A 17,084-nucleotide genomic window follows, 5' to 3' on the forward strand; every position below is an offset into this window, starting at 1 on the left:
GCATAACCAAATGGTTGTTTTGCCCCCACCGACAGGGCGATCGGCTTCACGCTAGTCGTTAACCACAACGCTCTCGCAGATCATTCGTAGCAGGGTCCTCAGAGGTTGCCTACTTCCCTGAGGTCGGTCTCTGTGGCTCTGAAGCCCCGCTGTGTCGTTGACATGTCATCTCTGAGAACACAGTGACCCTGTGTCTAACACAGATGTAGAACCCGCAGGGAAATCGGTACAGGAGCGGGCAATCTTACAACTTGGATGCAACAATGTGAATGTTAATTCATTAATGCCGTGAATTCAACCTATGAATTATGGTGTCCGTCAAAATGGGAAACGCCGAGAGCGGATGAAGGCGGCGGTCCGTGGGCAAACAGGGGTGCCTTTCAGTGACAAGCAAGGATGTCACGCGGGATGCCGCCCACCCATGTAGCTGCTCCGTGAACACGAACCAGAGTCCAAAGGAGAGGAGAGCTCGGGTGCAGAGGCCACGTCTCCCACAGCCCAGGCTTGAGAGTCCGCCAGCTCCAAAATACCACAACGCCAATGGCTACAGAGGACAGAACTCCTACCTCATGTTTCATCAACACGTGGAAGAAATGCACAACGTAGCAAATGCACGTGGATAGCATGGGAAGGATTCTGGGTACTACTCACGAGCACGTGAGGGTTAAACTGTGGGGTGTCACAGACTCCAGCTGCAGCCATGAAGGTTATTCTCCAGAATTTCACTTTGGAGAAGAATCATCTAGCGTGTATTCACCAAGTTGACAGAAACGATCACCTCACGGAAGAGGGGGCGAAGGACCCCCCTCGAGTCTCCACTTCCTGACCTCCAGCCACGCCTCCAGATCTTCCTCCCAGGGCCACTCTTCCCAAGCCCCACGCCAAAGCCCATTCTCCTCACCGCAGCCCCAGTGATGGGCTTGCTTAAGGCTTGCTTCTTTCCCTCTGGTTGCCAATTTTCAGAATAACGTGTGCTTCCCCGGTGGTTTCCACCGGTGACCGGTGAGGCTGTTTGCAGCACATGAGGACCTCGGTGGTTTGAACAGGGAGAGTAAGTACAACCTTACATAAACGTATCTATGTTTTGATGTTACAAATGGCCCCGTCTTTGGCCAATGCAAGCCCCCTTAGTAACCTCCTAGAGCCCTTAACACACCCTACGAATTCCCGACAGCTCTTCTGCTTTCGGGTAAGACAAGCTACTCCAGGCTCATCGTGTCCATTTTCGGCACCAGACTCTGACTTTGCCGTTCGTTCGAGGGGCTCTGATTCCTTTCGGTGAGAAATGATACGTAGAGACCACAATCCAGGTGCTCTGGGTGCTCACTGTGTCCAGGCCTCTGCAGGAGACACAGGAGATGTTTTCCCATTAAAAATTTTTCAGGGGCGCCTGGGGGGCTCAGTTGTTTAAGCATCCAATTTTGTCTCAGGTCGTGATCTCACGGTTCGTGGGTTCAAGCCCCGCGTCAGGCTCCACACTGACAGCTCGGAGCCTGGAGCCTGCTTCAGCTTCTCTCAACTCGCTCTCTCTCTGCCTCTCCCCTGCTTGCACATATGTGCACACACTCTCCCTCCCTCTCTCTCAAAAATAAACATTAAAAAAAAAAAAAAGAAAATCTTAAAATTTTTTTTTTTCAAAACAAGTTAACACTGATATCTACAATTCAAATTTAGGATTACAGGGTATTTGCCTAACAGCTTTAATTTCACATTTGTGTATCTTTTATTTGCCCTGAAAACCTTGACCATGTGACATAATAACATACAAATTTTTGTTTCGCCTGATGGTTGCTACAATTTAAACACAAACTTTGATCTAACTCACACAATGGTTCCTAGTGCCTTTTAAACAGATACATCTTTGGCTACTTTCTCAACTTCATCTAAAGTTGCTGGTCTGTACAGGTTTTGTACCTCCAAGGTCAATTCTGGTCTCTTATACCTTCTTCATAAGCCATCCACAGTTCTTCAAACTTATTGCCATCAGATCGTGCGCGGTGTATTCTTGTTTAGAGATCTTCACACGTGCCGTTATATCCCTTTTGAAAGTACTGCGCTCTCATTTCTTTTTAATCAGATTTGCAAAACGCAAAAATAGATTTGCCTCTATTGTCTTTGACTTATCTTATTCTCCTGGTTTCTTGAGTTGAAAGCTGAATTCATTTACTTCTCTTGTTCTCTAACACATTTAGGTCATGCATTTTCTTTCTCCTGAGAACTGTTTTTCCTCATCCTAGGATTTTGGCATGCAGCCCTCTGCCATTCCCTTACACAGAGTCTGAAAGGAGTTTCTGATCTCCTCTTTAACCCAAGGGATACAACGAGGGGGCTCTTAACATTGTCGGGGAGACGTTCTTAGCTGCCCTTTCACTGTCAAGCTCTAACTGGGTTGCATTATGGTCTGAGAATCTGGCCTACAGGATTTACTTTCTGAACACTTGGGATTTTTCTTTGTGGCCTGTATGTAGCCAGTTTTGTTAAATGTTCCACATAAAGGAAGAAAATCTCTATTTGGGGGCACCTGGGTGGCTCAGTGGGTTGAGTGTCTGCCTCTTAATTTCGGCTCAGGTCCTGACTCCGGGGTCGTGGGACTGAGCCCCGTGTTGGGCTCTACCATGAGTGTGCAGCCTGCTTAAGATTCTCTCTTGGGGCGCCTGGGTGGCTCAGTTAGTTGTCTGACTCTTTATTTCGGCTCAGGTCACGATCTCACGGTTCGTGGGTTGGAGCCCCGTGTCGGGCTCTGTGCTGCTGGTGTGGAGCCTGCTTGGGATTCTCTCTCCCTCTCTCTCTGCTCTATCACCGCTCGTGCTCTCGCTCTCTCACTCTCAAAAATAAACTTTATTTTTTAAACTTTTATTTATTTTTGAGAAAGAGCGGAGGAGGGGGCAGAGAGAGAGAGGGACAGAGGATCCAAAGTGGGCTCTGTGCTGACAGCAGACAGCCCGACGTGGGGCTCGAACTCACAAACCACGAGATCACGACCTGAGCCAAAGTCCGTTCGTTGTTTAACCAACTGAGCCACCCAGGCTCCCCTCAACATTTTTTTTTTTTAATTTTTATTTATTTTTGAGACAGAGAGAGACAGAGCATGAGCAGGGAAGGGGCAGAGAGAGAAAGGGAGACACAGAATCGGAAGCAGGCTCCGGGCTCCGAGCTGTCAGCACGCAGCCTGATGCGGGGCTCAAACTCATGAACCGCGAGATCATGACCTGAGCTGAAGCCGGATGCTTAACCGACTGAGCCCTCCAGGCGCCCCAACATTTTGTTTTTAAAGATTGTCAAAGTCCAGAACTCTGGCTATCACAAGGAGGGGGATGGGTGGCCACTGGCGTCTAGTGAGTGCAGGCCAGGGCTTCTGTGAAACACCCTACCGTGCACAGGTGCAAAGAATGATCTGGCCCCAAACGTCACCGGGACCAGGCTAAGAGCCCCCTCCACACCCCTTCTTCTTCCTGGGTCCTTGGCTTGCAACTCACAGTCCCTTTACAGCCTTCCCCTGTACACGTAGAAGGTCCGCTTCTCCGGTTTTGGAGAGTAGGACTCTGTTTCACTGTCACATTAAGTGTGCGATCATTAACCGTGCCTTTGAGTGACAAGACGTGCTCAGAGCTCTGCCACTTGAGCCTAAGTATGTCTGGTTCAAAGTTACTAAACCTGCTTTCTTTCTGTTAGGACTCATATACATTCCCATCCCTGTTTCCTACCTTCTTGTGTTCTGGGTGTATCACTTGCACACAGTATTTTTTTCATGTTTGTTTTTGAGAGAGACAGAGCAGGGGAGAGGCAGAGAGGGGGAGACACAGAATCGGAAGCAGGCTCCAGGCTCCGAGCCGTCAGCACAGAGCCCGACGCGGGGCTCGAACTCACAGACCACGAGATCATGCCCTGAGCCAAAGTCACATGCTTAACCGACTAAGCCACCCAGATGCCCCTATTTCTTTTATTAAAAAGAATTTACCTTAATAAGAATAAGGCATACTATATATGGTCATCCTAAAAACTATTTAAAAAGTTTTGTTTTATGTTTATTTATTTTTAAATTTTTTTTTCAACTTTTTTTTAAATTTATTTTTGGGACAGAGAGAGACACAGCATGAACGGGGGAGGGGCAGAGAGAGAGGGAGACACAGAATCAGAAACAGGCTCCAGGCTCCGAGCCATCTGCCCAGAGCCTGACGCGGGGCTTGAACTCACGGACCGCGAGATCGTGACCTGGCTGAAGTCGGACGCTTAATCGACTGCGCCACCCAGGCGCCCCTGTTTATTTATTTTTGACAGAGAGAGACAGAGCATGAGCGGGGGAGGGGCAGAGAGAGAGGGAGACCCAGAATCGGAAGCAGGCTCCAGGCTCCGAGCTGTCAGCACAGAGCCCGACGGGGGGCTCAAACTCATGGACCACAAGGTCACGACCTGAGCCAAAGTCGGACGCTCAACTGACTGAGCCACCCAGGCGCCCCTAAAAAATATTTCTAAAAAATGTTCAATGTTTATTTATTTTTGAAGTTAAGAAAGAGGGTGAGCAGGGGAGGGGCACAGAGAGAGGGAGACCCAGAATCGGAGGCAGGCTCCAGGCTCCGAGACGTCAGCACAGAGCCCGACGCGGGGCTCGAACTCACGGACCGCGAGATCACGACCGGAGCCGAAGTCAGACGCTTAATCGACTGAGCCCCCCAGGAGTCTTCACTCATTCGCAGCATGTAGCTAGATTTCCACATTTCTCCTAAATCTGGAGTCATCATCACGTGGGAGGTCTAAACCCACTGACATGACCTGCAGTTACTGACACGTTGCGGACTTCCCCACGCCAGCTCGGGTCGGTTGTTTCTCAACCAAGTAAGCTTCCTTGTCGTCATCTTCTTCTTCCCATGCTCCTGTCTAAGTACACCCAACGTGGGGCTCCAACTCACGACCCTGAGGTCAAACATCACACGTTCCGGCAACTGAGCCGGCCAGGCGCCCCTCTTTCCTCTCCGTTGAGCGAAGCTCTCCCTCTGGCGCTTTGGGAATTACGTCCCTACCTCAGTCCTCCGCTTCCCCTCCCCCTTCCTCCGATCCGCACTCACCCACAGGCCCCGCTTCGCCAACAGCCCTCACTCCACCGAGGACGGAAGCGCCCGCTCCCCGGACTCCCACACCGCAATCTGCCCTCGGTACCGCAGGGACTGTGGCTGTTTGTCCTTCGAGGCTCAGGGCTGGCTGCGCACACACAACAGTCTGGGAAGGCAAACACACCCAGGATCATCTTCCAGGGTTTAGCCCCTTAAAATGAATTCCAGGGCGCTAGCGGTTAAACTTTATCGCGGCTGTGTTCCTCTTAGCCATAAATGCTTCATTCCCAGTTAACGCCACAGAACCTGAATTACAGCACGTTTACACTGACAGTTAGTACTCTGCACACTCACCAGTACCTCGATGCCCCCTTCGAATGAGCAGCCACATCACACATCGCAGAGCACAGTTCATACCTACTTTTCAACACCTGATTATCCTGACTAGTCTAGACAGATTTCAGATCGTTTTAATGACACCCTGCCAAGAGTACACAAAGGGAAAATATTTAAATGTTTTATTTGTACCGTAATCATCGCTTTTGGTATTATTCCCTACACGGAAAAAAATCACATTAGGAAAACATTCTCTTAAGCTTGGAAGACAGAGATACCGGGAACGTTCCGCTATGTGCATTCCACTCCATGCAAATTCTATGAACTGAATTATCCACTAGGAGAACAGTTCACATAGAATAATTTTTTAGGGGCGCCTGGTGGCTCAGTAGGCTGAGTGTCCGACTTCGGCTCAGGTCATGATCTCACAGTTCGTGGGTTCGAGCCCCGCGTCAGGCTCTGTGATGATGGCTCAGAGCCTGGAGCCTGCTTTGGATTCTGTGTGTGTGTGTCTCTCTCTCTCTCTCTCTGCCCCTCCCCTGCTCATGTTCTCTCTCTCTCTCTCTCTCTCTCTCTCTCTCTCTCTCCCTCCCTCCCTCCCTCCCTCCCTCCCTCTCTCTCAAAAATAAACATTTAAAAAATAAAAAAAATAAAATAAAAAACAGGAAATCTTCTGGGTCTAAGGGGAAGAGTTTTCAGACTTGCCACCAAAAATCACACCCATCAAAGGAAAAATTGTTAGAGGTGAAAATTGTCAGAGGAAAAATTAGCTGAGGTCATGATCTCACGGTTCGTGGGTTTGAGCCCCGCGTCGGGCTCTGTGCTGACAGTTAGGAGGCTGGAGCCTGCTTTGGATTCTGTGTCTCTCTCTCTGTCTACCCCTCCCCTGCACGTACTGTCTCTCTGTAAAAAATAAATAAACATTAAAAAAAAAAAGTGCCTCACATAGGTCTAGGGGCTCCAGGGTGGCTCAGTTGGTTAAGCATCCAACTTTGGCTCTCGTGGTCATGATCTCATGGTCCGTGGGTTCGAGCCCCATGGCGGGCCCTGTGCTGACAGCTCGGAGCCTGGAGCCTGCTTCGGTTTCTGTGCCTCCCTCTCTCTCTGCCCCTCCCTTGCTCGCACTCTTCCTCTCTCTCAAAAATAAACATTAAAAAAATCTTTAAAAAAAAAAGAAGAGTAACTTTTTAAAACAGGGAAAATAACAGACACAACGAGAGAGATTTTTAAAGTTCAAGACAGTTACGGGGAACGTAAGGACGTCCTGGGCTGACGCGACAACTGAAACAGAAACCCAAACTCGAAATAACAACAGGGCGGGTGTACCCTCAGGCAGGCTGACCTCAGGGTATCCAGAGGGTCAAAGGGTCCAGGAGAAAAACAACCGTGTTAAAAGAGGTGAGGATTGGGGCGCCTGGGTGGCGCAGTCGGTTAAGCGTCCGACTTCAGCCAGGTCACGATCTCGCGGTCTGTGAGTTCGAGGCCCGCGTCAGGCTCTGGGCTGATGGCTCGGAGCCTGGAGCCTGTTTCTGTGTCTCCCTCTCTCTCTGCCCCTCCCCCGTTCATGCTCTGTCTCTCTCTGTCCCAAAAATAAATAAACGTTGAAAAAAAAATTTTTTTTAATAAAAAAAAAAAAAAAAAAGAGGTGAGGATCATTCGGTCCCTTTTCTTATTCCTTTTACGAAAGAAGAAACCCTGAAAGAGATGTGAAGACAAAAAAGCAGGCGGAGATTCTAGGAGGAAAACAGCAGCCCCTACAGACCGAAGCGAGGGCGCCCGGCCCCGGCCCCGGCCCCCTGCCCTCGGCCCCCTCGCCTGGTGCTCCTGAGCCCTGCGGGCCGTCGCAGGGAGCGCCGCCCCACCAGGGAACCTTCCTTGCTCCCCCAGGGGCATCGGGAGTCTCGGAACAAGCGCTCCTGGGCCAGGCGGCGGCGGCCGGCAGGACAGAGAATCCGACACCGTCTCCTGACTTCATCAGCGACGCGAGGTTCCCCAGGGCTCAGATGCCAAGGAGAGAAAAACAGGGGAGCCCGGAAGCGCCAGGAACTCGTCCTGAAAGCAGGCTTCTAGATTTAGCTTCCAGCGCGTGGTCACGTGGAGGCCTTCGCGATTCTAATTCTGGCCGGGGAGCTATTTACACAGGCCGGGTTTTCACAGGGTGACGTCGTCGCAGACCGGCCCCAGCAGGGCCCAGTCCCCCGCGGGGAGCTAGCCCGCCCCCTCCCTTTCCTCGCTCGTCTTTCCCCGACGGTTATGCAACCCGATCGCCTGCACCCAGATCGGCCTCCACGTGGTCCGGCCGTGAACTGAGGGAGGTCAGCAAACGTGTTCCGCGGGGGCCACGTGGTGCTCTCTTGGCTTTGCGGGCGACCCACCTTCTCTGTCACACAGTCTCCTTTCTTCTCGTGTGACCCTCAAAATGCAGAGCGCGCGGCCCCAGGGCCACTTGGCCAGCGGCCTGTCGTTTGCCAGCCCTGGCCTAAGGCCCAGCTGTCCGAAGAGACACACGTGACGCTTCAGAAATCGAGCCGTCCTCTTTGTGACCCGTCTAAAAGCGGCGAGAGCAGCCTGGGGGACATCCAGTGTTTTGCGTTTTCCGGTTAATCCGCAAACAGGCCTGTGGCAGGGGCCGCCGCCGCCACCCCCCACCCCGGCTCCCACGCGTCCTACAGGGTCCACTCTCCCGGCAGGACAGGTGCGCCTGCTGCAACTAATGACCACGAGGAACACGATCGAGTCCACCGACAGAGACCAGACGTTCTAGGGGGACCTTAGCTTTGTTGTCTCCGGGAGCGACGGTCTCAAAGCCAGAGACACTCGCGAACTGCGGGTCCCTTTTGCTCGTTTTTCTGCTTACTACTATTTTCCAGAAACTGAGTGTCACTGAGGATCCCCTTTCAAACCAGACCTATTTGTTCGGAAAGCTCAGAAAGTTCTCAAGGAATCCGAGACAACTGTCAGATCTTTTCCCAGATCTCTTTCAGGAAACTAACTGTATGTCGCTCCAGTTCAAGGCATCTTAATTGTGTGTGGACGGGGGGGGGGGGGGGGGGGGGGCGGGGAGGGGTTCAGGGACCGCGGCTCGGCCACCTGTCCATGTCCACGGTCTTCCACACTGGCTCACATCCCCCCCGACCCCCACCCCCGGGAGGTATTCAGTCAATAACTCATTCTGAAGAAAACATCTGTCAAGAGATCACTTTATTTTTCACACAAGTTTTGGGGAGATACCTCTTTAACATTCAAATAAAATCAGGGGCGCCTGGGGGGCTCAGTCGGTTGAGCGTCCGACTTGAGCTCAGGTCATGATCTCACACACAGTCCGTGAGTTCGAGCCCCGCGCCGGGCTCTGCACTGACAGCTCAGAGCCTGGAGCCTGCTTCAGACTCTGTGTCTCCCTCATTCTCTGCCCCTCCCCTGCTCCTGTTCTGTCTCTCTCTGTCTCAAAAATAAACAAAAACATTTGAAAAAAAAATTTTTTTTAATCAGAGAGTAAATCCTGTTAAAACAAACTGTCCGAAAACAAGACATTTCTAAGCCAAAGATCCACACAAGTCCATTAAAGTCACAGCAAAATTCTAACAATGAAGGTGTTTTAATGGAATCAGAATCTGTTTTAGCAAATTCTGAACTGCGATGTCTTAGTGGGCTTTGCTTTTCAGACCGTGACCATCAGTGGCATCACTAAAACCCCACACTCAAAACTTTCATGATGGACTTGTTATCAAGAATTAATGAGGGCGCCTGGGGGGCTCAGTCGGTCAAGCGTCCGACTTCGGCTCAGGTCATGATCTTAGGGTTTGTGGGTTCGAGCCCCGTGTCAGGCTCTGGGCTGACAGCTCGGAGCCTGGAGCCTGCTTCGGATCCTGCGTCTCCCTCTCTGTCCCTCCCCCGCTCCCTCTCTCAAAAATGAATGTTAAAAAAGAATTTTTTTTTTAAAGAGTTAATGTTTTATGAAAAACAAGAACCCCAACTGTTCAAGGCCAGGACCCTTTCACGTGGACAAGCCTTTGCCCGGGGCACCGTATGCTCCAGGACAGGGCACCGCAGAAAGGGACCCGGGGGCGTTACCCCGCCTACTCAGTGCCCTGCCATCTGGCTAGCACTGAGCTTGGTAGGCCAGAGGATGATGGAAGAAACACAGAGGAAGTATCAAAACCTAAATGCTCAAAGGCTCCACAACACCAGCCACAGCCATAAAGCAATACACGGGGGGGGGGGGGACAAAAAAAAAAAACGAGAATTGGGGGCTCCTGGGTGGCTCAGTGGGTTAAGCGTCCCACCCGGGATTTTAAATCAGGTCATGATCTCACGGGTCATGAGTCCGAGCCCCAAGTCGGGTTCTATGCCGGCAGCCTGGAGCCTGCTTGGGATTCTCTCTCTCTCCCTCTCTCTTTGCCCCTCCCCTGCTCTCTATCAAAATAAATAAACTTTAAAGAAAAAAACCAGAATCACAAAACTGTGTGAAGATGTTAGCTAAATATTTTAAGTGAAAAATATGTGAGTTATATAGGTAGAAACATACATAATAATACCGACGAAAACTCAACCACAAAATAACTAATAACATGAAAATGGACACACAGCCCATTAAACTCAAGTTCCACAGTATACATTTTGGGGAATGCCGTTTTAGATCAGTTCTCACCCAGGGGTGACTTCTGTCCATATTTGTGACTTTTGTGACATTGGCAATATCTGCAGACATTTTTGGTCGTCACAGCTGGGAGTGGGGGTCCCAGTGGCATCCAGTGTGTAGAGACCAGGAATGCTGCTGACAGCCTACAGTGCACAGGACAGCCTCCACGATACAGAAGTGTCCGGCCCCGAGGGTCAAGTCCCGCAGTGTCACAGAAGTGTCTGTGCTTGTGCTGCAAGAAATTCTGCCGAAGTACATCCTGGGGGGTTGGGGGGAGGTATCCATAAACACACACTTTAGAAGAACACAAAGCTGGGCGCCTGGGGGTGGGGATCAGTCTGTTAAGCGTCCGACTTCGGCTCAGGTCATGATCTCCCGGGTTTGTGGGTTCAAGCCCCACATGGGGCTCTGTGCTGACAGCTCAGAGCCTGGAACCTGCTTCAGATTTTGGATCTCCCTCTCCACTCGTACTCTGTCTCTCCCTTTTTCTCAAAAATAAATATTTAAAAAAATTTTTAAACATGCAAAGCTAAATTTGTAAATTTTTTAATGCAAAAAAAAAAACCCCAAAAACAAAAAAACAAAACCTCGATCAACTATCTCAAACAACATAAAACAAGGTATATTGAGAACTTACCAAGCTCTCATTAAGGCAATTATTTTTGCAAAAGTCTGGCCAGACTGTTCTAGGTGGAATCTGCATCACAGTACCTACCAGCTCATGGTCCCTTTAGAGGGACCTGGCCCCACTGCAGTTGTGGGAAGGCAAGAGCCCAGCCCTCCCAAGGACCGGAGGTGGGGGGGGGGGGGGTGGGCAGCACCCAGCCCGTGGGGCAGCGTCTGCAAGGTGGCGGAGGGAAAGAGCTCAGTCACTCTCCCCGTGTACCCTGGGGAACAGGAAGAGCACAAGGCGGGTAGGCTGTGGGGAGAGAACTTGCAATCAACAGTGTGCAGGGCCGGCAGACAGTGGGGAGCGACAGTCTAGCTGAACCGAGAAAGGCCCAGACTCGCGCCCAGAGTTCAAGCTGTACTTCTGTGAGCCCCAAAGCCCAGCACTAGAGCTTCCTGGGGTCCCGCCAGATTCCTCTTTTCCTTATTCCTGTGTAACCCCCTAAGCCCCCCGGGCTCGGGAGCAGCCCGGTCCCTGCCACCTGGGGACCCGACCAAAACAGCTACTCATTCTGGGTCAGTCACAGCTGGCAAACAATTACAGCACCTGCAGTGAGCGTGCCCTGCGGCCTCTCACCTGCACAGGGGTGCTCGTTCGGCCACAGAGGGCACAGAGGGCACATGCCTGCCGGGTGACGGGGAATCACACCCTCCCCCCAGACGCACCAGCGCCCCGTGCTGAGCAGCTGACCGTGCAGGCAGAGAAGGCAGGGCAGGCCGTGGCGGCTGACCTGGCGGACGGCTGGGTCCTATCATTTAAAGGGAAGACTCGCGACCCTAAGATGAGTGCAAAATTTTACTCCCAGACTCTCAGGCGTGCAACCTGGGAGCTCAGTTGCTTTCAAGATTTTTGAAAACACCGCAGAACCTTCTCCCTACAGAATCCAGCACAGAACGAAGAAGCTGTTGTGTCCCCTCAATGCCTGCCCCCGCCTCCCACAGAACCACCGAGCTTTGGAGCCACTGGTTTCCAACTACCTCGTCAGACAGCACGTTTGCTGTGACACCACACAGCCTTCTGTGCACGAACTTTCCAGAAACAGCGGTGGGGCTGACACGCCACAAGGGGCGGCTGTTGCTATGGCAGGGGCGGCCTCATGTTCCCGGCTTTGCAGCCAGGCCTTTCCAGCAAACGGCCAGGCTCCCCGGCCCTTCAGCGTTGATTCTAACAATTTCCAGGCTGAACTCTCCCTACCCGGTGCTTCCACCGTCCGAGACAAAATGGTAACTTATCACAGTTGCGAGCCCTCACAACCCGTGTAGACGGCACTCCCCACGTGGCTGCTGCAGCTCCTGGCCCGTAGGATGCCCCCCCCCGCCCCCAGACGGCTAAGCCTGGCGTCCCCTTCCCGCACCCTTACTTCCTCATCCCCTTTGCCAACAGTGCAGCCACTTCAGGAAGGAAAACAAGGACACTGTGAACCTGAGTGAGAAAGTGCATCACATCTTCGTTTGCAGTACCCTCCGGCTGAAGTTTAGCCCCCACTCAATTACGAAGAGAGACAAGAAATCCTGGGGTTTTAGCACCACCTGTCTTTTCCACCAACAGAAACTACAGACATGCTCACAAAGCACCAGAATTGCTACAGAAATGCCAGACTACTCCGAAAGTCACTAACGCCGGGGCCCCGCCTGGTACTAAGTGAGGCAACCAAGGGCACATCAGCAAGTCAAGCATCAATTTGGCTCAGTATCTTGGTAACTATTTCGATATGATATATGGGCTCCGTTCTGGGTCCTCTTTTCTCTAGGAGGAGCCCGGGGGGGGGAAGCCCGGAAAAGGCCCCAGGGCACATTCTCCCCCCTGCCCCCCTCCAGTGGCTTCAGGGTTTCTTCTCAACAGTTTCAAATGCTTCAACAATTTGCAACAAAAGTGAAAGTCACAGCTACAATGTTACTATTCAAATGCAGAGTTCTTATGTTGTTACTTTCGGGGAAAGTTACAATGTGCTACACACAAATGCAAATGTGTGGAAACCAGTGGTCAAGATCCAACAAAATGTGTCAGTATTCCTATCCTTAACCACGCAACCCGCTGACACTGAAATCTTAAGCGCTGAATGTTAATCTCTCAAGTCCGTTTTCACCCACACATCTCATCAATTCCAATTTCCACTTTTAAATCTCTGAAGCGGGAAGCATCCTACCTCTGCCTAAGAATGCACCCGGTTAAGTGACGTCCTGCAATGGTGCACTGTGGACTCAATCAAATATTCTAGATGACCCCCAGATCGCTCTCCACCTCAATAAGCTAAAGACATGAAAGGCAGATTTGAGGCCGGCGGCCACCCTCCAAATAATATGCCCACAACTACCTTTGAGTGCATCACCGATCACTGCACTGGCAAACGGTTCCCTTTCGCTTCAATTCTCCCTGAGAATATTTAGAATGTACCATACAAAGCATTATATAATTTGCCAAAAAGGATGTGTTACATAAATGTATTAAATATTTCCTTTTTCAGAATACTCCAGAAAAAAATCATAAACTCACGCCCAACTAAAACTCAGGATTTTATTCACCCCGAAGTGGAACGTACTCCCTTCCTAAGGGGAAAAAAAAACCAAAACCCAGTTGCTGTTACAAAAAGCGAACTCTTACGGTGCAAGTAACTACTTTCCCCTTATCCACGCCGACCACATCCCGGTGCTTTCGAGTCTGCGATCCAAGCCACAGATGCACGTGTGCTGGTGCACAGGTTCCCCCACCCCCCGCCCCCCAGCCACGCGGAGCCGGCTCCAGACGCGACAGCACGCACGCGGGCCGCACTGGTGGGGTCTGGGGACCACCGACAGAACGGGGCACTCCAACAGCCACGGCGATGAAATAAGGCAGACTCAACTTTTCCTAATTCCTCTCGAGTGACTCACGATCTCTGGCTGAAGGAATGTGAGCGCCAGCGAGCGGCCTCACCGAGCCCCGCACCTCCTGGCATCCACTTCCCCCCGTCCGACCACTACCAGCCACACATCTGGAGCACCCTGCCCTGGGGCAGGAGGGCGCCCGCCCCGGCTGCCCCCGACGTCCGCCTCCAGGGGGCTCCAGGGGGCTCCAGGGGGCTCGGCGCCCCCGCCCCTCGCACCCCGGCGCCGCTCCCTGCGGGCGCCCCCCCCCCGCCTGCCCCCGCCGCCAGCCCCGCCCAGCACCCCCGGTGGCCGCGGCACCGAGCGCGGGGCGCGCGCCCCCATCCCGGCCCCGCGAGCGCGCCCCCCGGCCGCCCTCCCCCCCCCACCCCGCCCCGCGCGCGCCCCCGCGCCCCCCCCGCCGCCGGCCCCGCCCCCGCGCGCCCCCGCGCCCCCGCCCGCGCAGGGGCGCGCGCCGCGCTCCGAGAGGGACGGTTAGGAGCGCGCGCCTCGCAGCGGGCCCCGCGCGGCACCGGCGGCGCCTTCCAGAAATTTCCGCGTCCCTCAACCCACACCGAAAAACAAGCGGGGCGCGCCCCCGCGCCGGCCCGGCGGGCAGCGCCCCTCCCCGCGGCCTCGGCTCCCCTCCCCCACCCGCGCCCCCTCCCCGCCCCCTGCCCCGGGCGGCGGGTCCGGCGCGGCCCTCCCGGGCGGCGGCGGCCCGCGGAGACCCGGGCGGCGGCGGCGGGGCGGCGGCCGCGGCGCCTGCGGGCCGGCGTGATTGATAGGGACGGGGCGGCGGAGCGGCGGCGGCGGCGGAGCGGTTGAGTGACAGCTTACCTGGGTGCCAATCTTCATCACACTGACAAGCGGCTGCAGCAATCGGGACCCGCAGTGCCGCGCCCGCGTCCAACCGTCACGCCGACGCTGGGCCACGCGACACAGCCTCGCTCAATGGGAGGAGGGCGACGCCGACGCGCGCCGCATCAATATTCAGGGAGGGGGCGGGGCCTGCCGCACCCGGGCCCCGCCCCGCCCCTGCGCGGCGGCGGCGCGGGGCGGGGCCCGCGCACCGGGGGCGGGGAGCGAGGCGGGGGCGGGCGGCGGCCGGCGCCGCCCCCGCCTCGCGCCCGCGCCGGGCCCCGCCCCCCAGCAGGGCGCGCCGGCGAGCGAGGAGGAGCGGCCCGCCCCGCCGCGCGGGCCCAGGGCGCCGCCTCATGACTATGCATCGAGGGGCGTGGCCCGGCGCGCGCGCGCGCCACGCCCCCTCCGCCGGCCGTCGGGAGGGGCGAGGTGTGTGGAGCGGGCTGGGGTGGGCGGAACCATCCGCCGCAGTGCCGCGGGGAGGGCGGGCCGAACCATCGCGGGAGGAGGCGCGGGCCGCTCCGGGCGCGACCCGCGGCAGGTGGGCCCCCGCCGCCGGGCACCCTGCGCGCGCCCCTTTGTGTGCGGTGCCCGGGTGGACGCGGGCGCGGGCGCTGCCCCGGGGACGGGGCCCCCTTCTGCTCCCGCGTTCCGCCTTGGGTCCACCTGTCCCGCCTCCCCTCCCCCGCCGCCCCGGGCGACCCGCGCAGGCCGGAGTGCGGGTGAAGTGGCCTCCCTTAGGGGGACACGAAAGTTGTGTGTGTTGGGGGTGGGCTTTCGGGGTCGGGTGCGGGGCGCCCGCAGACCCCGCGGGCGGAAGGGCAGCGCCTGCCCGCGTGCAGGCGGGGGGGTTCATTGTTGCGGAAACAGTCCCGGCGAGCGGGGAGCGCCGTGCCCACCCAGACCCGGCTCGGAGCAGGGCCGCGCACCGGCGCCCGCGCTGCCCGGGGAGCACGCCAGCCCCGGGCTGCGAACGTGTGGCTGGAGGGCGCCTGGGCCCGGGCACCGCTAACGGCGCGCGGCCCCGGGCCAAATGCCGTGTGGCTCGGTGGGACCGCGTTTTACAGAGAGAGGGTTGTGGCCGGGCCCGCGCCGCAGGGCGGCCAGCGAGGGGACCCCGGGCCAGCTAGGCAGTGTGCGGGGCCCAATGCAGAGCGGAAACGCAGGGTCCCTCGCCCAGCAGTCACCGAGGACTTGAGGACAGGGGCAGGAAGAACTTCACACCACGTGGGCCCGGCTGGGCGCAGGCCTGTGCGGCTGTGCGGGTCCCACCAGCCGCCAGACTAGCCCTGGCCTCTCCCTTCCCCCTCCCCCTCGTCCCGGTCCCGGTCCCGGTCCCGGTCCCGGTCCCGGTCCCGGTCCGAAACTTTGTGTTCTCCTCGTGGGTTTGTTGTTAGTTACCCTGGAGTTTATTTAAACTAAGAAGGAGGAAAGGTCATAGTGTTTTCATGCAATGCACATTTGGTTCTTTAAATAACAATCGTGACAAAGAAGGAATTATGGAAGGCTGCGCTTGTGGTCCCTACAAAACAGCAACATTTTGGATTGTATGTAATGTAAGGAAACGCCTCAAACACTGTTTGAAATGCTGTAGCCAATACCTAGAGGCATGCCTTAGGCGGGCCTAAAAAAGAGAAATACCACACTGGAGCTACTCAATTTCTTCAAAGTCACTGAGCAAGAAAAACGACATTGAACTCCCCTACTGATCTGACACAACTTCTGTACAGTATCTTGGCTTCAATCCAAGAGCACGGTAAAGTTAGATGACTCCCCCCACCCCCACCCCCCATTTTACGTGGGAGTGACCTTTTTAATTTAAAAGCAGGCAAGTTTGGGGTGCCTGGTTCAGAGTTGTGCTGCCGGCTCAGCCTGAAGCCTCTTTGGATTCTGTCTTTCTCGCTCTCTGCCCCTCCCCCACTCAGGCCTCTGTCTCTCTCTCTCTCAAAAAAAAAAAAAATTTAGGCAGGTTTGACACTTTTATCCTGATGTCACCAATGTTAGTCTTTCTTGGGGTCTGGGGAAGACTCCTGTTCTGTGCGGCTGATACAGCACGGGTTGGAGCGCCCGCTGGCCATGGCCAGAGTGCTGTGTGCTTCCCTCTAAGTCCCAGACATTGGTCTCCAATCCCATTCCCCCAGCCACCATTTCTGCAACGATATTGTGGACTTTGTGGCACCTGGGTGGCTTGGGGCACGTGGGTTAAGCGACCGACTCTTCATTTCAGCCCAGGTCATGATCTCCCGGTTCTGGGGTTTGAGGCCCACATTGGGCTCCACACGGCGATGGCACAAGGCCTGCCTGGGATTCTCCCTCCCTCGGTCTCTGCCTCTCCCATGAGCGCTCTCAAAGTAAATAATGAAAAGAATACCGTCAGCCTCGTCTACGTGGAAAATGAAATCCAGCTCCCATTTTCAAAACTTGTCTAATGTTTCCACAAATATTTGAATAAGATCTAAAATGCCAAGTTCGCTTTCTGAAGAATCTACACAGAAAGAATACAGTGTTACATAATGTCTATAAATCCGTTTGCTGTCAGATCCTCCAATTGACTAGGGCGGGGGGAACTTGGAGAGACACGCTTCCCCTGGTTGGTGAAGGTGAGAGTCACCTTGATCCAGCGGAGGAGCCGGGTGCAACTGGTGGGCGCCCGGGGCCAGGGAGGGGCCGGCCTTTCTCCCCAC

The 17,084-nt window shown here is 54.8% G+C and overlaps 1 protein-coding gene across 4 annotated transcripts in view; it reads right to left on the reverse strand.

Moving 5' to 3' along the window:
* The window catches only part of PKNOX1 (PBX/knotted 1 homeobox 1), a 59,969-nt gene extending 45,436 nt beyond the window's left edge, over positions 1-14,533 (reverse strand). The window contains exon 1 of one of the 4 annotated variants that reach the window (XM_043593516.1): positions 14,377-14,533. The gene's annotated coding sequence lies outside the window, so the exon portion shown is untranslated. The remainder of the gene's footprint in view (positions 1-14,376) is intronic. The other 3 variants (XM_043593513.1, XM_043593512.1, XM_043593515.1) reach the window with 3 other exon arrangements.
* Positions 14,534-17,084: the final 2,551 nt, after the last annotated feature.

Source organism: Prionailurus bengalensis, chromosome C2, assembly GCF_016509475.1.
Source record: "Prionailurus bengalensis isolate Pbe53 chromosome C2, Fcat_Pben_1.1_paternal_pri, whole genome shotgun sequence".
Classification (NCBI taxonomy): domain Eukaryota; kingdom Metazoa; phylum Chordata; class Mammalia; order Carnivora; family Felidae; genus Prionailurus; species Prionailurus bengalensis.